This window comes from Colobus angolensis, unplaced genomic scaffold (assembly GCF_000951035.1).
Source record: "Colobus angolensis palliatus isolate OR3802 unplaced genomic scaffold, Cang.pa_1.0 Scaffold473, whole genome shotgun sequence".
Taxonomy (NCBI): Eukaryota; Metazoa; Chordata; class Mammalia; order Primates; family Cercopithecidae; genus Colobus; species Colobus angolensis.
Window position 1 is genome coordinate 1,130,781 of NW_012118188.1, and position 22,480 is coordinate 1,153,260.

The 22,480-nt window shown below is 37.9% G+C and overlaps 1 long non-coding RNA gene across 1 annotated transcript in view; it reads left to right on the forward strand.

Moving 5' to 3' along the window:
* Positions 1 to 1,417, forward strand: part of LOC105523775 — a 47,059-nt gene extending 45,642 nt beyond the window's left edge. The window contains exon 3 of the long non-coding RNA XR_001003643.1: positions 241 to 1,417. This is a non-coding gene — a long non-coding RNA (uncharacterized LOC105523775). The remainder of the gene's footprint in view (positions 1 to 240) is intronic.
* The last annotated feature ends 21,063 nt before the right edge of the window (positions 1,418 to 22,480 follow it).

A 22,480-nucleotide genomic window follows, 5' to 3' on the forward strand; every position in this document is an offset into this window, starting at 1 on the left:
GCACACCAACATGGCACAAGTATACATATGTAACAAACCTGCACGTTATGCACATGTACCCTAGAACTTAAAGTATAATAAAAATAAATAAATAAATAAATAAAATAAAAGGAACTCATCAGACAATGCAAAAAAAATATTTATCATTAAAAAAAGAAAACAGTTCACACAAATTATTGTAATCTGTATGGTTCCTATACAAACACACTGAATATTTTAGTTTTTATTTTTTCTCTTCAGGATGCCAGTGTCTCTACATCGTGACAACTTTGAATATGATCATTGTATCACCTACTAAGTCGGGCTGAACTGGAAATTATGGCTAAAGTTCCAGAAAGTTCCAGAAAGCACATTTGGCCTTACAATAGATAATTACGAACTGCAAGAGCTGCGCATTTACTAAATGATATACTCTGCCAAGGAGCAAGTTCCCCATCACAGAGAGCAGCAGAAGCCACCATCAGAAATGCTGCAGTGGATTTCTGAGTTGAGTATGGGGTTAAAACACAAGTCCCTAGGTTTAGTCCAATCTTTAAAATTCTATGATTTTATCTTTTAAAAATAATGTTTGCATAGTATTTTAAAGGTTTTAATTAACCTTACATACATGATCTCATTGATTCTTTTTTTAAAAAATGGAGGTCACTTTTTCCTGGCTTAAACAAATGAAAATAAATATAAACAATATAGACTTCTGAAGAAGGATGGCAGAATAGAGGAAAAATAGAGACTCTCCTCCCCCAACATCTAAAATATGAATAAAAATAATAAAAATCAACAATAACAAAAAAAAAGAAACAAAAAACAGCAACAGCAAGAACACAAGAAATGGGAGCAACCTAACATCATAGACTTCAAAAAAGGGAAGACAAAGAAAGGAAAGAGATTTTAGGAAAGTAGTTTCTAACTCTGTGCTCACTTTGGAAGCCTTGAATTACCAAACTATTGAAAAATCGAATCAAAAGCTATAAATCAGAAAAAAAAAAACAAATTAGCAGAGCATATTGTTTTCCCTAAATGCTTTAGGTTATAGAACAGGTTAATAAGAATATGAATTCAACATGGTGGGTCCCAAAGAGGAAATGAAACAAGAGAATGACCTGGAAAAGTGATTTTCTACTGTCCTATAGAAACAAATTAAAGACCAAAACAATATTATTTTTATTTTTTTAAATGATACTTTAATTCTAGGGTACATGTGCACAATGTGCAGGTTTGATACATAGGTATATATGTGCCATGTTGGTTTGCTGCACCCATCAACTCATCATTTACATTAGGTGTTTCTCCTAATGCTATCCCTCCCCCAGCCCCCTACCCCCTGACAGGCCCGGGTGTGTGATGTTCCCCCACTGTGTCCAAGTGTTTTCATTCAAAATGACATTATTATAGAATGGATAAATAGATAAAAATCGTCAAAAAAAAAAAACTAAATAGACACAGCTCAAAATAAGCTTACAGACAGAAAAAATGCTTAAGATAAAGATAGTGATTGTATGTGAAAAGCACAAAGCAATTTGAGCCTAGTTGTTAAGCCTGTTTGTAAAGAATCTCCAAATAGGACAGACAAAATATTCAAAGCTATAAAACCAAAAAAATTGCTCTGACAAATGCAGAAACGAATCTGCAGATTGAAAGAGCACACTATGACCCAAGAAAAACAAATACTAAATGATCAGCACTGAGACATATCCCCATTAACTTATCAAACTTCAAGGACTTTTTTAAAAAAGCATTTTGGCATAGGACATAAAAAGTAAAGGAAGCCAGTTAGAGTTGCCTTTGACACTAATAATCAATATTGCATGCCAAGATATAATAAAGCACCACCTAGGATTTCCAAGGGAAAGTGTGACTCAAAAATATTTCACCCATCCAGAATGAGTTTAAGTAGAAAAGTCACAAATAAATATTCTGGCCCACAACAGCACTCAGGGAACACACACTCATGAGTCCTCCTTGAGAGGAATTGTTCAGTGATGAAACAGTCAATTTAGAGATAAACAGAAGTAAAATATTTGGAAATATATAGTCTGGGATAAAAAAGACTTATTAGGAACACATAATTCATTTGAACATGGAACTGATGGTATTAAACAATTATGAGATTAATGTTTCCACAACAGAATGTGAATATTATAAACAATGATAATGTAAAAATAATATTAGAGCCAAAATTGGGAAGTGAGGGATGGGGGAGATGGGAGGAAGTACAAGTCTAAAGATTTACTCATCTTTCCGATGTGTGAGTCATTCGATATTGTCTAAAACTGAAACATGTTGCTAAAAAAAAAAATGACTCCAACCTTTTAACATTTTTCATAGCATCTCTTCTTAACCTTATTTCCCCAAGAAGGAATTTTGAGCAAATAGTATCTCCTGTGCTAAAGGATAATTAACGAAAGGGCAGCAATTTTTCTGTTTTATGTTAGTTTTACTTTTCCAGTGTTCAATTCAAGTAACATTAAATTCATTAGTTTTTTGAACAGTGTGCATAATATGCTCATATTTGTGTAAAAATATTTTTGCCTATCTATGTCTGTTTCTCTTTCAATCTCTCTTTAGCATATGACATGGCTTGGTTCTGCGTCCCCACCCAAATCTCTCCTTGAATTTTAAAATCTCCATATGTCAAGGAAGGGATCAGGTGGAGATACTTGAATCATGGGGGTGATTTCCCCCATGCTATTCTCATGATAGTGAGTGAGTTCTCAAAATATCTGATGGTTTTATAAGGGGCTTTGCCCTTCACTTGACACTCATTCTCTCTCCTGCCGCCCTGTGAAGAGGTGCCTTCCGCCATGATTGTAAGTTTCCTGAGGCCTCCCCAGCCATGCAGAACTGTGAGCTAATTAAACTTCTTTTCTTTATAAATTACCCAGTCTTGGGTATTTCTTCACAGCAGGGTGAGAATGGACTAATGCAGTATACATTTCCCTTTCCTCTCCTCACCTTTCTAAATAGTAACTGAATTTTCATTCAGATTTCTGTCTCTCTGCGAGGCAACCTAAGTACTTCAGGGGACTGTGAACCCAGCTCCCGGGCCAGGGTGGAATGATTGGGCTGAAGATAATCCCTTATCCCGGAAAACTCAGGTCAAAACCAACCAGGGTGTGGCATATTCCTGCAGTAGAATCTGGAATGGGCTTGTGACCCAGCTCAGGTTAGTGAAACATGAAGGAAGGCTTGGTGGAGACTTCTGAAGAAGGAGCTTCCAAGCTTTTAAGAGAAGTTCACCATAGGAAACTCCCTCTCTCCCTCTGGACTTGTCGGTTTAAAGGTGCAAAACATGGAGCTGCTACAGACATTTTGCAAGTGAAGACTTTTGCCCCATACACAATGACTAGAAGCTGGATGAGGCTAACCCTGAAGATCACTCTGTCTCTGGATGTCGATTACAAAAATCAACACATTTCCATGTGCTAAAGCAATTCTATTTGGATTTTACATATATTTTTGAAACTGAAAGCATTGTAATCTATATATCTACTTAGAAAGATGTCAAATATTCATCTATACTAATCATTTGGGGTTATTACTAAAAATTCTTATTACTTTTCTTCATTGCTTACTTTATAATGAGCTGTTTCCTTTTTTAAAACACAAAAAGTTGGGCCGGGCGCGGTGGCTCAAGCCTGTAATCCCAGCACTTTGGGAGGCCGAGACGGGCGGATCACGAGGTCAGGAGATCGAGACCATCCTGGCTAACACTGTGAAACCCCGTCTCTACTAAAAAATACAAAAAAACTAGCCGGGCGAGGTGGCGGGCGCCTGTAGTCCCAACTACTCGGGAGGCTGAGGCAGGAGAATGGCATAAACCCGGGAGGCGGAGCTTGCAGTGAGCTGAGATCCGGCCACTGCACTCCAACCCCGGGCGACAGAGCGAGACTCCGTCTCAAAAAAAAAAAAAAAAAAAAAGCACAAAAAGCTATTATTCTTGCATATTAAATTGTTAAACATAAAAGTAATATGTACTCATTGGAAAAAAATCCAGACACCTTCTCTTCCAGGTGCCCTAAATAGAATTAGGGAGAGAGAAATAATGATCTCTGATCAGAAAATATAATAAAAATGATTTTAGAAAGAGTCAACATATTTACTATGCTTAGAAGTTTACATATATAATCTCATTTAATTTTCACAACATATTATGCAGTAGGAAGCATCATTAGCTCCATTTTGTAGACAAAAAAAACTCTTGCATCCTGCAATTTTCTGAAATTCCTTTGAAAAGAGACAGTTTTTAACAGTATAAAGATAAAAGATTTATCACATACACATGACAGAGAAAATTAATATAGTCATGCATTACTTCGTGATGGGAATATGTTCTGAGAAATGTGTTGTTATATGATTTTGTTGCTGTATAAACATCACAGAGTGAACCCACACATCCTAGCTGGTATAGCCTAATTCTCTTAGTTACAAATCTGTACAGCATGTAACTGTACTGAATATTGTGACCATTGTAACACAATGGTGTTTGTGTATCTAAATATTAAACAAGTACAGTAAAAATACAGTATTATAATCTTATGGGGCCATTGTTATGTATGTGGTTGAGTGTTGACTGGAATGTTGTTATATGGTGCATAACTGTGTATGCGTGGGACTGTACAACACAAAATGGAAATGGAGGTAGCAGATCTTTTGCTGCTTTGGTAGCCACTGGGACAGAAGACTGAAAGCCACTAGGTCTTAGTAGTTGGGAGTGACTGAGTTTTCTAAATCTTATAAAAGAGAAAAGCCCAGATCTTTCCCTAGAAGCTGCCACTATCTAAAATCGGACCTCTGATATTTTAAAATAACTTACTGATATGGTTTGGCTGTGTCCTCATCCAAATCCCATCTTGAATTGTAGTTCCCATAATTCCCATGTGTTGTGGGAGGGACCCAGTGGGAGATAATTGAATCATGGGGGTGGTTTCCCTCATACTGTTCTCATGGTCATCAATAAGTCTCACAAGATCTGATGGTTTTATAAGGGGAAACCCCTTTCGCTTGGTTCTCATTCTTTCTCTTGCCTACTGTGATGTAAGTTGTGCCTATCATCTTCCGCGATGATTGTGAGGCCTTCCCCACCAGGTGGAACTTTGAGTCCATTAAACCTCTTTTTCTTTATAAATTACCCAGTCTCAGGTATGTCTTTATGTGAAAACAGACTAATACACTTACTCAGAAGTATAAGCTCCAGTAAGGTATGGACTGAGTCAGCCTTATTTTATGTTATATTCCCTGCACTCATCGTAGTACCTGGTATATAGTGAGTGCTCAATAAATGCTTGGAGAAAGAAAACGAGAGAGAGGAAAGAAGGATTATTTTTGATTTCTCTTCTGATCCACCCACCTGCACCTTTCTCCAAGTTGATGATGACTTTTATCTGTACACATCTGCCTCTTCCTCCCCTTTCCCTTACAGCTGGCAGGAAGACACCTGATAGCAGGAACTTGAACTGCCCTCTTGGGTCATGAAAGAGAAACTGCATTTTGAGGATGACAAAGTAGCAAGATCGAGTCCTAGTTAAGCCACAATTAAAGCCCTGTATTGCCTCCCAGATTTCTGCATGGGGGAAAGATGTCCATCTTCTTTACGCTGTGGTATTTTGGGGTCTCTTTGAAACAGCGGTCTTATTCTTGACTAGTATTAGTCAAGTACTAACACACTTTAAGAGAAACAATGGTAAAATCATTGACATTTCCCTAATTCATTTGTTAATTTTATTATTATTTTTAAACATTAGATTTTCAGAAACTCATTTGGCTTTAGGGGGTTTATTGGGTCATATAACTTAAAAACTCCAAAGGATTTTGGGTCCCAGATACAGTTAAATGCAAGGGTTAAACAACATACATTGAACTCTCACTTTATCTCCATCTCTGGCTTTGCTTTTTTCTGTATTGTGTTGACTCCTAGAAAGGATCTGTCTATGAGGTGAACCCTAAAAGCTCCTGGCTTATACTGTCCTTAGGGATAGCAGTTCCAGTGGGAAATAACTCCATATCCCCAGAGTTCCCATCAGAACTGGAGATTGGCCCTCATTGGACTTTCACTGAATCATGTACCGTCTCTTAACCAATCACAGTGGCCCGTGGCTCAGACCTGAGACATGCGCTCTGCCTTGCAGCTGGGGATGGATCAGTTGTACCTGAGCCATGTGCACTAAGGGTGGGAAAAGAGAGGTTCCCCAAATAAGGCTTAGGGTGCTCTTAGCAGAAAGAAAGGAATGAATGCAGACAGGCAACAAATACAAATGTCCACTATAATTTATTTATTTATTAATTCAACAAATATTTATTGAGCACCAAGAATGTGCCTGGCTTTTTCTTAGATGTTGGAGATGTAGAGTGAAGAAAATTGACAAAAATCCCTCCCCTCTATCTTAGTCCATTTGAGCTTCTATTATAAAATACCATAGACTGGTGGCTACTAAACAATAAAAATTTATTTTTCATAGCTCTGGAGACTGGATGTTCAAGATCAGGTTACCAGCAGTTTCAGTGTCTGGTGAGAACCGACTTCCTGGTTCATAGATGGCGCCTTCTAGCTGTGTCCTTAACTCTCTAAGACCTCTTTTATAAGGGACTAATTCCATTCATCAGGGTTCCACCTTCATGGAGAAGGCTTTGCACCTTCATCTAAGAAAAGCCCCATCCCCTAATACTACCACTGTGGAGGTGCAGATTTCAACATAAGAATCTGAGGGGAAGACACACACACATTCTGTTCATTGCACTTTCCCAGAAAAGTTCTTTGTATTCACTAATAATGAATTTCTTATTTCTTTTGTCCTCTTAAAAAGCTTATGTGTACCTTCTTCTGGGATGTTACAAAACTAACCAAGAGTTCTAGAATAATCTTAAGGCTCACAAAAATGTGATTTGTGGCTTTTATATTGTGGAGGAGGGTGCAAAGGCTTGGCGGGGTTTTGGTTGTGAGGATGAGAGAGGACTGAAAGAGAATCAAGAAAAAGTCAATGTGATACTCAAACGGTTTAGAAATGGAGTCTGTATATTTTCATATGGAGTCATCTCACCCATAGGAGAGCTCAATTATTCTTTCTTCCCCCATCCTAATCTTGCATCACTCTTGAAAGGGCTGGAAGAAATCTTACAGTATGACATATGGGCACCAGTTAGGCTTTTATAGGTCTAGGAAATAAAATACTAACTTCTATAGTTTTTCCTCGTGAAAAATGTAAAGTAATTTGTCTCCTGGAGGAATATGGAAGCATTTGCAATGGTTTCCTGTTTTGCACCCTGCCCTTGTCTATGCCAGCTTGTTGTCTCAACAAATTTATTCTCAACAGCAGCAGGACATATGCTTATGATTTTCGGAACGGAGGCACTGGAGATAAGGTGGAACCTGTCGCGGAAAAATGAACCCCAGTGAAATTGTTTCCTAGCCCCATATTTCAAGATATGTTGGTTATCCTCCAAAAAGTGCCCGAATCAACAAAATTGATTCAGAGATTTGTACAGACTTCTGACACAGGCATAGACCATATTTTAAATGACATGTAAACATTGATGTTGTACCTCATCTCTTCAGCCCTGGCCCTTGTCTCCCCCACCCAACTGCCACAACTTGGCAAATACTGACAACAAGAAGGTTTTTATTTATTTAAACAAATATCTGGTGAAGAAAGGGAGTGGAATAGTCAAATTTTGGTTGTGGTTGGGCAGGTGGTGGGGAGCAGGATGGGGAAGAATCAAGAGACGTCAGCAATGAACTTCATCCTTGTACAGTATACACTGGGGTGTCTTGGGTGACCTGTTATATCCTTGCCAAAAGCAAAACAAAGGGCACAGGCTTGATATAGATGGGGAAAGTTTGTGTATACCGTTTGACTCAATATCTCAAAACCAAACTGGTCTATTGTAAATGAGTTTGCAAGTTGCTGTCTCTCTCTCAGTCCCAGTTTTCCCTATCTGTAAAATGGGGTTAATAATACATAGTTCTTAAGATTGTTAGAGGACTAGACGATGTATCCCACATAAAGCATTAAGTATTCTGGCAGGCACACAAGGAGTGCTTAGTAAAAGGTAGTGCGTGCACACACACACACACACACACACACACACACACACATGTGTTCACACAAGCACACACCATGTCCTGATTATGGATTTGTGCATGTCATCTTTATATAGTTGAACATTAGGCCTGTGACTGCAGTCCTTCCACCGGCAGATGTCCTAACCATCTGTAGGCTCAATGTAGGAGCCACCCAGGTGTTTGAGTGACAGGATTATTCAGAGAAACCCACTTCAAACCTAGGCAGAGACAGCTCTCCTTGATGGCTCAGAGCATCTGCTTTCTAGCCCCAAAGAGGCCATTTAGATAACAAAGGCAAATCCGAGATGTGAGATGGCTGATAGCAGCCCCCAAATAGAGCAGTTGTGGGGCGGAATAAAAGCCCTCTGTTGTCCATTAGTGTCAGTGGCACCTCTGTGTGAAAGGTGGCACTGCTGGAGCCTCCCATATAAGGCAGGAGATGGAGTTCAGGCGCCAGGGAGTGGGGCTGGAAAGCTGCTGAACAGAAGGTCACTGCTTGGCCACCAAGCTGATGAGACCTTGAGAGGAACCTTGCCCTACAGCCTCATTTGCACAGGAAGAAACCGAGGTTAGCAGAGATTCAGTGAGTTGCTAGAGATCTACTGTGAGATGGAGGCAAAACTAAGAAAAAGAACTCAGGTCTTCTGCCTCTAGCCCAGTCAGTTGCTTCTCCTGTATCTCCTGGGGTCATCTCACCTGGTCAGGGCTTGAAAGTATTTATTCTGAGCAATTATCCAGAGCAAGGAGAAGAAAATCATAAAGGAGGAAACTGTCAAGGAAGGAAGAGAAAGGAAAATTCTTTTTTTAAAAAATGGGGGGACAAGTTATTTTTTAAACATAAAATTGAATCATACTTACTAAAAAAAAGTTAAAACAGTTTAAAACTATAAAAAATAAGAAGAATCTCATGCTCTTCATTAAACACAGCCTCCCCCATCCTATTTACCAGAGGTAAAAACTGTTAACACTTTTTAGTATGTCTTTTAGACTTTTCCTAAATATTTACATTTATATACATTTTAAAAAACACAGATGAGATTACACAATACATACTCTTCAGAAAGTTACTTTTTTACTTAATACGCTGCAACTACCTTTTGGTGTTTATGCTCCTCAAAATGGATCTACTGTGTTTCATCATGTGGGTGTAACATGATTTATTTAACGGGTTGTCTAGAGATGGGCATTCAGCTTGTTTCCAGCATTTTTCTCACTAGTACAAACAGCAGTAAGTATCTTGTTCAAATATCCTTGTGCCTGTGTGTGAGCATATCTTTCATAAATGTTTTAGAGTTGGGTCAAAAGGCATACACATTTTAAATTTTAATCTATTTGACTCACTATACTTTCAAAGACTGAATCAATTTGTACTTTCACCCAAAATTTTCCTTTCCCTACCCTCATCAACACTGGGTGCCAGCCATCTTCATACAGTTTTCTTTATGTTGTTTTCATGGAAGTTCTTGAATTCCAAGTACAGTTGGGCATCCATTTGTATTGTGAATTGCCACTTGTACTTCTTTTATAATGAGCTGTCTTTGATTATGAGCTGCTTGCTTTTATCTTTGGTCCATTTTTCTCCTCGGTTTTCACCTGTTTTTCTTTTTGGCTTTGTCAATCAAGAAAATTTTAGGGGGTTTATTTGCTGAAGCTAAGGATGCATGCCTGGGAGACAGGTCTATGCCTTTCTTCGAAGATGATTTTGAGGGCTTCAAATTTAAAGGGGAAAAGAGGGGGATACTGAGAAATACACAGTTTTCATGCAAGAGGGAAAGTAGGGAAAAAATAGTCACTTATGCCTTTGTCTGGCTCAGTGAATGTGAATTTTTACATATGATAGCATAGACAATAGGGCAGAGGAAAGAATAAGATATGCATTTGCGTCAGGTGGGCAGGGGGATGGCTTTGAGTTCTGTCCTATATCCCCACACCTGTGAAGATAAGCTATCAATTGTTATTGCCATGGTGAATTTTAACAGAAATGCTTTAAGGTAAAGATCTTGGGGCTATGAGAGAGATGTGTAGCTTTTCATCTTGTAGCCATCTTATTTAGGAACCAAAGTGGGAAGCAGGTTTGCGTGACCCAGTTGCCAGCTTCATTTTTCCCTTTGGCTTAGTGAGTTTGGGGTCCCAAGATTTATTTTCCTTTCATAGCTTATAGCAGTTCTCTGTAAAATTAAATAAATCAATCTTTGTCTACAGTATGGATGACAGTAACATTTCTCAGTTTATTATTTTGTCTTTGGGCTTTGTTTTGCTCTGTTACATTTTTATGTGATCAAATTTATAAATCTACTCTTTATAGCTTCCGGGTTTTATGTCACACTTTAAGAGTCCTTTATCATTCCAAGAAAATAAAATACTGCCTTTGTTCTAATGCTTTCGTGAATTTTTTTATGTTGCAAAGAATAGACCAAGATGAAATTTATTTTAGGTAAGAAATGATGTAAGGATTCAGCTTCCTTTTTTTTTCTCTCTCTCTCCCCTCTCTTTTTTCCACTCCAATCACTAGTCTATTGTCACACTATTTATTGATTTATTTATTCTTTGACCCTTACCTGAAGTGTCACCATTTTTACAAATCATATTCCCATTCACAGTTAAGTATTTATCTGGACTCTATTTTGTTCCAGTAATCATTCTGTCTCTTCGTGTACTAATATAATTTTGTCTCAAATATTGCAGGATCATAATACATTACTAGTTTCTATTAGGGCTATCTTCACATAACTTCCATAAAATAAAGTTTGTTTGTTTATTCATTTTAAAAAAGGACCCCTGGTTATACCTCAAAGAAAAGACATAGAGATAATGATCTAACATTATATTTTGCAAAATCTACTCCACATGTGTTTTTCAGGTTTCTGCTCATATATATGAGCAAAATCTTGCAATGTATATAAGCCATTTCCTCCTGGGTCATCATATGTTCCTGATCTGGGGTACACTGTGATTTGAACCTAGTTATTGGTCTAGTGACAGCAGGGGCAGTTGTTGTAGGTCTTGTGGAAAATGAGCATCTCCCCAGAACATTGTTATCCCAGCGGAGGTTACTGCAGGGCTTTCAATCAAAGAAAGTGTGGTCTCCCCAGATACAGAAGAACAAGCAAGGGAGGCTTAGAGTGACGTGAGTGTGTTTAGAATCAGTTCTAACCTGATGCCTCACTCCAAGTTTCAGTGTCTCATGCTTTCTCAGTCAATTTCCTATCTTTTACACCAGAAATTTGGCAAGGCTGTGAATTCAACTGAAATTGTAATTCTGCAAGCCTCCCAATTAAATTTTATGTTTGATTTTTATCAATATCAGTCTGTGGCCATAATAAATAAAAGATTATTTTGGGGCTGCCCTAGAAATGTCTGGTTCCCCACTCATGACCTGAACTGAAAATTAAATGAATTTTAGCTTGTCATTTGCTTTCTGTAAATGCTACAGTACACTCCAGAGGATCCATCCAACATCATAGTCCTTGCTTTAGTTTGCACTTCATCACAATTACCATAATTTGATTAATTGCAAAGCTACTACCTGCCATGGATTATTAGTATCAATTTCCCACTGGCAAAGAAATTGTCTCTGTACTCAAGCCTAAAATCATGATCAAACTATTATCAAATCTCATGTGTGAGGATCTGTCTTTTAGGAGGACCACTTCCGATATCAGTTCTGTAAGGTCTAGTCAGGAGATAGCTATTCACCAGTAATTTGAACAGAAAAAAAAGGTAATATACAGAATTATAAGCTAGTAAACTGCAATTAACTACTAAAAGAGGCAAAAGAGAACTAAAGAATATAGGAGTAACACGAAGAAACTCCTACCTTTAGAATGGAGAGAATATAACATAAATAATTAAGAACATGAAAGAAGGTCCCTCCTCCAAGGCTGAATTCAGTCCTCAGTGGGTATCTTGTGGCTGACACAGAAACATGTAGCCTCCCAGCGGTAAAGAAACTTGTCAGAGAGTTTGGCCAGAGCTGGTCTGTAGGAACAACTTGCTAGGTGGTTGAGACACTCTAGAAGGTGCAGGCAAGCTGCAGCTGTTCTGCAGGAACTGAAGCTGGGTAGCTAAGTTCACTGGAGCAAGCTGGTGGGCTGAGCTGGAGAGCGGGACATGGCCAGCTGGAGTACCAGGGGACTGGAGCTGACTTATAAGAAACAACCTGCAGGCAGCTGATGGGTCAGAGCTCGTCTACAGGAAGTGGTCTGCTGGGTGCAGGAGAAACTCACTAGAGAGTGAATGACTTGGGCCACCTGTCTGCCTGTTTGCTGACAGCTGTACCATAAGAGAGTAAGTGCAAGATAACTGAAGATAAGCCTCTTCTGCTGCTATGACCTTACAGCAACACCCCAGTACCCTCTGTTGACAATTAGGGTAACACTGTGGCAGATGGAAAAGGAGAAATGGTTACAGGGTCCAGCCCCACTACCACTACTAGAGCAAAGATGGGTGCATTTGGAGCTGAGAAGAAATGGGTTGATAACTGGCACAACTAGTATGGATTACGTTTGCCAGTTTCAGGATCTCTATTCTGAAGGTCTGGAGATCTCTTATATTTGATAATTATCCACTGTTAATAAGGGAAACACCCAAACCCTTTAACCAACGTGGTGCTTCATTTTCTCGGGTTTCCTGTGCCTCTCCACCTATGGGTCTTTAAAATCTACAATGTCAGCAGCTTCAGTGCTCGGATTCATGGTCCTTTTGCAGGGACAGTTCATGAAATAAATAACCTCTTTGTGGAAAAAGACAGAAAATAATGAAATAATATAAATCAAAACAGAGATCACCATAACCAAAGAATGGGATGTTAAGGGAGAGTCCATTTCCTTGAGTACTAGCTCAAAACCAGCATGTAAGGAAGACTGAACTGAAATCATAATGTCCCCAGGACACTGTGAGTGGAGTGATGAACATAAATTATTTTCTTCAGTTCCTGTAATGAGAAATATGACTCCTAGTTAAGATTCTTGGCAAAATTCAAGACATGGATTGTGCCTGTTTTAAAGGTAAAGCAGCACTTGCCATTAATACAATGGATGTCTGCCGGGCATAGTGGCTCACAACTGAAATCCCAGCACTTTGGGAGGCTAAGGTGGGAGGATCACCTGAGGTCAGGAGTTCGAAACCAGTCTGGCCAACATGGTGAAACGCCATTTCTACTAAAAATACAAAAATTAGCCAGGCAGAGCACACCTGTAGATTCAGCTACTCAGGAGTCTGAGGCATGAGAATTGCTTGAGCTTGGGAGGCAGAGGTTTCAGTGAGCTGAGATCACACAACTGCACTCCAGCCTGGGTGACAGAGCGAGACTCTGTCTCAAAAAAATAAAAAATAATAAATAAAATTTTAAAAAATAAAATAATACACAGTGGATTTCAGAATAGGACCCCCCCATCTCCCAGACTAGCAGTGTCAACATCACCCAGGAACTTACCAGAAATGCAAATTCTCAGACCCCACCCAGACTTACTGAATCAGTGACTCTGGGGCTGGGTTCCAGCGATCTGTGTTTTAATAAGCCCACCAGGTGATTCTGATATGTATTAATATTTGAGAACCACCGGTTTAAACAGATCTAAATTTAAGACTTGGTTTTTGGCAAACCATTTAATTTGTACCTCAGTTTCATCATCTGTGATGGCTGCACCTTAATAGTAACTACCTTATAGGATTGTTGTGAAAATTACATAATAAAATCAGAGTAAAGAGCTTATAAAAGTGCCTTCCATAGAGCACTCAAAAACTTTTTTTTCAAGCACCTCTTAAGACTTAATACAAATTTAAGAGACTAGTGTTTTTAAAGAGCTTAGCAGAGTAAATACCAGGCACACGATTAATATTATGCCCTCAATAATGCTAGCTACAGTATCAGTGGTAGTGGTAGTAGTAATATAACACTTAACACCTATATTGTACTTACCTTGTACTAAGCAGCCTCATAAGCCCTTTTCATGTTATGTTTTAACACTTAAAATCACTCAATTATCACCACTTTTGAGATGAAGGAACCGAGGTACAGAAAGTTTATTTCCAAAGACTACTTAGCTATTCAGTGATAAAACAAGGATCCCAAATCAGATCATTTCATTTCAGAGTCTGTGTTTTTAGGCACTAATCTGGAAAGATATAGAAGACAGAGAGAGGGGAATAAAAAAGGGAAGGGGAAAGAGAATACGCCATTTTATATTATACATTTTAAAGAGAAGTCTTTTTTTCTAAAAATGGAAACCATAATCTTGCAGAATTTGCAGCCAAAAAAATGATGAATGGTGTTTCCTCCGCCTGAGGTTCCAGGGAGGGAAAGAAAAATATCCAGCGGAAGCCCCTGGGAGTAGGGGGGCTGGGAGGTTGGCCTGTTCTGGGCTTACATCTTTTTCACTAGTAATGATCTGGGAGGCAGGAAAACATTACCTGTCAGTGTCATTGGAGTTGGTGCTGTTGCGAAACAGCAAGATATAGAAAAAAATCAAATACTGAGAACTTCACAATCTTGGCGAACTTGGTCCAAGAGGCGCAGTAACATAATGCCATGGGGCCCTGAAGGAGGGGACAGGGGAAAACAGGTGAAAGCTCAAGATCCTTTCAGTCTGCTGTCACACTGGGGACAGAACAGCTGATGCTCCCTCAAAGAGTCAAGGTCACTGTGGGTAGAAATTGGAGAGGCAATGCCCAAAACGTGGGGAAAGAGACAAGCCCCTTTTCCTTCTTCCCTCCTAGCCTGCAGGGGCACACTTGGAGTAAGGCCTTTTGTAGGTTCAGGGAGACCTCAAATATAACTACATTTTCTAAATATGTCAGGGAAAAGAAACTAGAAAAGGTTGAGGCAGAGAAGAAAGAAACGCTTAGGTATGAGAATTATGTAGGCTGGGAATGACTGGGAGGCAGCGAGACCTATTGGTTGGTGTAGGATAAGGTGAGCAGGAGAGTTTCAATTCAGTTTGTCTGTATACATTACATGCCTACTATGTGTTAATTACTCTTTAGGTTTTGGTAAAATAGAGATAAAGAAAATGTGGTCCTGTCCTGAGATGTTGCCAGTCCAATGCAGGGGGAGAATTTTAGGTAGATAATTACACACACCACAAAAAAATGGCCATAAGAGGATTTCCTGGGAACACAGAGTAGGGGTGTGTAACCCAGTCTAGGTACAGAAGGAAGCAGCTATCAGGGAAGTCTTCTTGGAAGAGTCAGTGCTTGAGCTGAGTCTCAAAAATATCAGGCATATATCAGTTAGAATGCTTTTGGCTGCATGTAGTAGAAACCTAAACTCAATAGCCTTACATGATAAAGGTACTTATTACCTAACATAATATAGAGTCTAGAGATATTGCAGGCTAGTTAGTTCAACAGTTGGACAATGTTATAAAGCAGCAGCCCCCAATCTTTTTTGGCACCAGGGACTGGTTTTGTGGAAGACAATTTTTCCATAAGCTAGGCTGTAGGATGGTTTCAGGATGAAACTGTTCCACCTCAGATCCCCAGGCATTAGTTAGATTCTCATAAGGAGCACAGTTCATAATACAGTTCGTGCTCCTATGAGAATCTAATACTGCCACTGACCTGATAGGAGGTGGAGCTTAGGTGGTAATGCTTGCTTGCCCGCTGCGCACTTCCTGCTGTGTGGCCCAGTCCGTGGCCCAGGGTTGGAGACTCCTGTTATAAAGGACCCAGTTTTTTTCATCTCTGTTTTGCCTTCCTCTATGTATTAGCTATGTTCCCAAATTGCTATCCCTCCTGGTCATAAGATGGCTGCAAATACTTCACACCTCACATCTGGATACACCTATGTCAAGAGAAAGAAAAGGGTGCTTCCCTTTCTGTTTCTTTCTTCTAAGGAAGTAAACGTTTCTCAGAAGCCTCCTCATGACTTTCCCTCATATCTCATTGTCCAGAATGGTTATTTATGGCCACACCTAATCCAATCCCTAGGGAAACACAGAATAAAATCACCCCAATTAACTTAGACTATTGAGATCTGCCACCCAGAAGAATGGTTATTTAAACAAAGGCAGTAAGGATCTAGATTGTGGAGGACATTGTATGAGCTCTATTTACTAGGGTGGGTATTTACAAAAATCCTCTTTTTTACTTTAATGCTTTTATTCAGATATAATCAACATATTAAAAATGTCATACATTTAAAGTATATAATCTGATAAGTTTTGACATGTGTATATATACACACATATATGAAACTGTCATCAAAATCAAGATATTATAATAAACATAGCCATCACCCCCAAAAGTTTTTTCCTGTCCTTTCATAATCTTTCCCTCATGCCCCTGCCCACCCATCCCACCTCACTGCTTCATTCCAAGGTAACCACTAATTAACTTTCAATCCCTTTAGGTTAGTTTGTGTTTTCTATAATTTATATAAATGGAATAATTGTTCGTATGTATTCTTTTTGTTTGACTGCTTTCACTCAGCAAAATTATTTAAAATTTACTTATGCTTTTTGTGTACCAATAGTTGATCCCTTTTTATTGCTTAGTAGAATTTCCTTGTGTGGATATAGCACAATTTTGTTTATCTATTTACCTGGTGATGGACATTTGGGTTGCTTCCAGTTTGGGCTACTACAAATAAAACTGCTATGAACATTCATGTAGATGTCATCAAACAAACAAATGCTTTTAGTTCCCTTGAATAAATCTCTAGGAAAAGAATGTCTCACTCATACAGTAGGTGTATGTGTAACTTTCAAAGAAATTGTCATACTGTTTTCTATGGAAATGGTACCATTTTACATTCCTGCTAGCAGTGTATGAGCATTTCAGTTGCTCCCCATGCTCATCAACATTTGGTATAGTCAGTATTTTTAATTTTAGACGTTCTAGTAGGAGTCAACAATTCTTCTTTATAATAATGGCATCATATCACTGTATCTATTATCCTGAAATAAAATTTATTGTTTTATACCTACATACATTACTTTTAAAAACCGAACAAAGTGTCCCAACCGTAAAGTAAAAGAGAAACAAAAATAAAACAACTTTCAATAAATAATGTGTGTTTTAGCATGCATCTTTAATCAAGTAAATAAGTAGGCATAAAATGGATGACATAATAAAATAGTCAGTACTTCTCCCTGCATGTAGGATAACCATGAATGCTTCAGTGAGAGACAGATTGATACAGGTGTGCTGTTTGGCAACTCAAACACCAAAAGCAGCATTACCATTAGAGATGTAATTTTTCAAAATGGTGAACAACTTTACCTAAATATCCAGACAAAACATACTATATTTTCTCTTGATTTACCCATAATTGCATTTGTGTAAAATTTAATGATTAGTTATACTATGGAAAAGTTTCTTTGTGCTTACTTATTAAATAAATTTATATTCTAGGCTTGAACCAAAAGCTTATTTGTTTCTTTTTTACCTACATTAACATCTAGTAGGACATTAGGAAGCCATATGGGCAAGTCTTTTGATTATATTCAGAACTTTTGAAAAAATCTAGAAAGGAAGTGAAATCAGCAAGATGGTAAAATAGGTGGTCCTATGCTTCACTCCCTCGATGGAAAGATCAAGTGGCAACTATCCACAGACAAAAACATCTAGGTAAAAACCACCCAAACATAGAAATAAGCCAGAGTCAGTTATGTGTACCACAAAGCTGAATAGAAATCCATATTGAAAGGGCAGGAGAAACATTATTGCTTTGACTGCATTGCCCCCAAGTTGGCACAGCACCACACAGAGAGGATTCCCTAGGGCCCATGATTTCTACAGTGGGAAAATACACCCCCCATCTGAGGAAGCAGACATCCAGCTTCCCTAGCATTGCAAAACACTTCCCAGGAAACCCATTTATTGTCACCTCACAGAGAATGGGAAATGTAGGGGTAAATTGCACACCTCTCAGTGACACCTGAGATCAGGTAGAAACAAAGCAAGAAGGCAGAGCCCACAGAGATGAGAGCACAGATTTTTCTGACAGCTCAATGTACCTGCCAGCAGAGGTGTTTGATCAGTGGTACCAGCTAACAACATAGCACATCTACCAAGCATAGCTGGTAGCTCCCAGAAGAATTAGGAAGTGCATCCTGGTTTGAATCCCCAGATGACCAGCTTCAGACCCTATGCTAGGGCCTTGCCCAGGGAGGGAGAAGATCCCCCTACGTCAGCAAATTTTGACAAAAAGCCAGGCACTAGTTCTACCGCACCTGGGAGCTTAGTCACTGTTCCTTGTGTCCTCAAAGCCCTCCTCATACCTTGCCCAGGGAGGGTGGCAAATCTCAACCATGCATTTCTACTGAACACAGCAGCTGATCTATTTATCCTGATCCACTGAACCTTGGGGATTCTCAATTGCTGAACTCAAATGGCAGCACCTCTGACCAGGGAATTCATCCTGTGTCCCTGTCAGATTAGAGGTGATTGCAGTGCCCATCCAGAAGCTCAGCCTAACTGCAGAGCTCAACCAGTGATCTTGCCAGGTAGCAGAGCCCAGTCAGGTGCCCCACCTGAATTCAGAGCAAAGGCAGCAACCCAGTCATCTAGATAACCTGAAAGTAAGCCAGGGTTATTACTACCTGGCCCATCCAGAATTATAAGCTGGACTAAATAATGAAGGTCTATCCTTGCCAAGAAACACCTATAAAAGTTAGGAAAGGTAGCTGTCTCTGCAAACGTGCAAGCACCAATGCAAGTACACAGGGATGACAAAGACTAGGAAAATCACGACATCTCAAAAAGAAACTAACAAAGCTCCAATAATGAACCCTAAAGAAAGGGAGATCCATGGAAATGACAGAAAAATAATTCAGAATAATCCTCTTTTAAAAGTTTGGTGAACCTCAATATACAGATTAAAAATTAAATAAAATTTGGAAAACAATACATGAAAACAGTGAGAAGTTAAACAAAGAAATAGAGATGATAAAAAAAGTAGAAATTCAGGACTTTAAGAATATAATAACTGAAATAAAAAATGCAATAGAAAACTTCAATAACTGGCTCAATCAAATGAAGAATGAATTAATGAGCTTGAATACAAAATATCTGAAACTATTCAATCAAAGGAGCAAAGGAAATAATACAAAGAAAGCCTATGAAAATCATGGGACACCATCAAGAGATGTAACCTATGCATATTAGGAATTCAAGAAGGAAAAGAAAAACAAATAAGATCAGAAAGCATATTTAAAGGAATAATGGATGCAAATTTTCTTAATCTGAGGAAAGAAGCCAAAACCCAATAAAGAAAGTGAAGAAGTCTCCCATGAAATTCAACCCAAAGAAGAGTTCACCAAGACACATAATAATCAAACTACCAAGCATTAAAAACAAAGAAAAAATTCTGAGAGAAGTAAAAGAAATAAATGTACCGCATACAAAGGAGTCCCGATATAATTATCAGTATACTTTTCAGCAGAAACCCTACAGACCAGGAGAGAGTGGCATGATACATTCAAATTTTGAAAGAAAAAAACTGGCAACCAAGAGTCCTTTCCCCAGCAAAACTGTCTTTCAGAAATGAGAAGGAAATAAAAACTTTCCTACACAAACAAAAGCTATGAGAGCTTATCACCACTAGGCCTTCCTTAAAGGTATTGCTAAATTTTTTTTAATGGAAACAAAAATCTGCTAATTAATAACATAAAACTTATGAAAGTACAAAACTTAATGGTATAAGTAGTATAGAGAAATATTCAGAATACTCTGGGATTATCATAGTGGTGTATAAAGTAATTTTATCTCTAGTATAAGTGCTTATCTCAAGTATAATTTTGTCTCTAGTATAATGTTACCTAAGATAAATGGTCAAGGGATACATATTATAACATAATGTAAATTCAGACATGAAAAACAAAAAATGTTGGGGGGATAGTAAAAATGTAGAGTTATTGTATACAATCAAATTTAAGTTGTTATCAGCTTGAAATACAATGTTAAGTATAAGATATTCTACATAAGTCTCATGGTAACCAAAAAGCAAACATTTATAAGAAGCACACAACACAAAACAAAAAAGATTCAAAAGATATCACTACAGAAAACTATCAAACCATTAAAAAAGACAGCAAAAGATGAAGAAACAGTCTCTATAAAACATTCAGAAAATAATTAACAAAATGGCAGTAGCAAGTCCTTACCTGTCAATAATTACCTTGATTGTAAATGGATTAAGTTATTCAATAAAAAGAAACAGAAGTTTGGAAGGCCCCTGGTAACATCATACTTCAAATTTCATTCAAGTTTACAGAACCCAACATATGTGCTGCACATAAATTCTCTGGCAGGACTTCTTGGATGTTACTAACCTTTTTTTTTTTTCTGGTACTGGTCACTTCTCTAAAGCAGATCTCAGCACTGCATTTACCAACAGAACACCGTTTTACCACTTTAATCCTGAAGATTTCTTTTACAAAGCTTCGTGTGCCCAAGGACAATTAGGAGCCTTGACTTTGGAGTGGGAAAGGCTAAGGTTTGAATCCTAACTACCTCTGCTGTCTCTGACTTTAAGCAAGTTATTTAACTTTTGAATCTGTTTTTCCTAAAATGACAATAGTGTCTATTTCTGAGTGTTGAGGTGAGAGTAAATGAGTTTGTAGAGCACACATAAAAAGTGTTCAATAAATGATAGCTATTTACTTTAAGAATAATTTTCTTACTATAAAATAATATCCCTTATACTATGAAGAAATTATTCAAGCTAGAATTTTTAGCTTTGCTAACTTACAAAATAATCAGATAGTACAATTTCAGCTAAATCCTGAGGTTATATGTAATTCTAAAGTTTGGAATTAAAAAATTGAATTATGATAGGAAATAGCTTCTTAAATGGTTGGAGAAAGTCTGTCTGTAATGAGATACAATTACTGAATCCAGACGCAGAGTCAGTGTGTCATTTTCTTCTTTGTACTGAAAATCTTTTTATTTTAAAGGTGAAGCAACACATAGTCTTTTATCCATAACTTAGTGTAGCACAATCTTAGAAAGTCTAAGGCAAACGTGACTTTTCTGTGATTGTATGTGTATTTTGAAGAATGTGTAAAACTTATGCTAATGTTTGCATGTGACAATGATATTAGAAAAATAGTCATGTCCTTTTTGTGTAGCCACTTTTTTTCCATACAGGTCCATATATCTGATGTTACCTACAGAAGAAGCTTTAGACCTAGAATTACTTCCTTCTGAGAACTGATATGCTGTGTTATATAGTCTGTGTTTATAAGTGGAAGGTATCTATTTGGGTAAATATTTCTTTCCACAAAATTGAGCTTTTTTTGCTTATGTCAATGAGGGGTGGTATTTTTATTAATAAAACATTATGCTTTTAGTGTTTGTAGCACTGATTTGGAATTCCTGATTAAATGTGTCATGAATGTTGTCTTAATTTTTAAAAAAAGACACAGAGTGAATCAGTGCAATTAAAAAACAAAACCCAACTCTATGCTACCTATAGGAGACTAACTTCAATTTTAAGGACACACATTGTCTGAAAGTAAGGAATAGAAAAATGTTTTATATAAATAGAAACCAAAAAAGAGCAGTGATAGCAATAGTTAAATTAAACAAAATCGATTTTAAGTCAAAAACTGTAAAAAGCGACCGAGAAAGACATTTTATAATGGTAAAGGGATCAATTCATCAACAGGATAAAATGATTGCAAATATATGTGCATGATGACTGGGTGCAGTGGCTTATGCCTGTAATCCCAGCACTTTGGGAGGCTGAGGTAGGCAGATCACTTGAGCTGAGGTCAGGAGTTCAAGACCAACCTGGCAACATCGCAAAACCCCACCTCTACCAAAAATACGAACACATGTGTGGTGGCACATGTGTGGTCCCAGCTACTGAGAGACTCGCTTGAGCCCAAGAGGCAAAGGTTGCAGTGAGCCAAGATCAAGCTACTGCACTCCATCCTCAGTGACAGAGTGAGACTCCATCTCAAAAAAAAATGTATTATTTTTATATGGCATTATATAAAAATATATATATATATGCATGCAATAATAGCACACCTAAATATATAAAGCAAACATTTAAAAATCTGAAGGAGATATAGACTTCAATACAATAATAGTGTAGGGGACTTCAATATACCACTTTTAATAATGGACAAATCATGCATAGAGAAAATAAACAAGTAAACATTGGCCTTAAACAGCATTCAAGAACAAATGGATCTGACAGATATATACAGAGCATTCCATCTAACATTAAGAGAATACACATTCTTCTCAAGTACATAAAACATTCTATAGAATAGATCATATGTTAGACCACAAGACATGTCTTAGAAAACTTAGGAAGACTGAAATCATATCAAGTACCTTTTTGAGCACAATTGTATGAAACTAGAAATAAATAGCAGAAGGAATTTTAGAAAATTCACAAATACATGGAAATTAAACAACATGCTCCTGAATAACCAATGGTTCAATAAAGAAATTAAAATGGAAATT